The following is a 315-nucleotide window of genomic DNA, read 5'->3' as shown; positions in this document are numbered from 1 at the left end:
GTTCAGAGAAGTATAGCCTTGCCGAGACGCTGACGACGGAAAAGCTAAGTTGCCAAAGTTTGAGCACAATCAGTTTTAAATTTCTTAAGTTATATTCCTTGAACGACCGTGCTTTGTATGGAAAACCTGTGCGCGGAGGAACCGGCTCGTGGCTAGTTGCGCCCTTACTTTGTTTCAAGTCCGCTCAACAATGTAAGTGTGCTGCGACTAGTTCCGACAAGGTTTCTTGCCGAGGCGGCACCACCAGCAGGCTGCTGATGTTCCGCACTCAGCGCTCGCGGCAAGGGTGCCTGCGCTGGCAAGTTTCCTAAAAGC

Source organism: Triticum dicoccoides, chromosome 3B, assembly GCF_002162155.2.
Source record: "Triticum dicoccoides isolate Atlit2015 ecotype Zavitan chromosome 3B, WEW_v2.0, whole genome shotgun sequence".
NCBI lineage: Eukaryota > Viridiplantae > Streptophyta > Magnoliopsida > Poales > Poaceae > Triticum > Triticum dicoccoides.
This window is presented reverse-complemented; position numbering follows the sequence as displayed.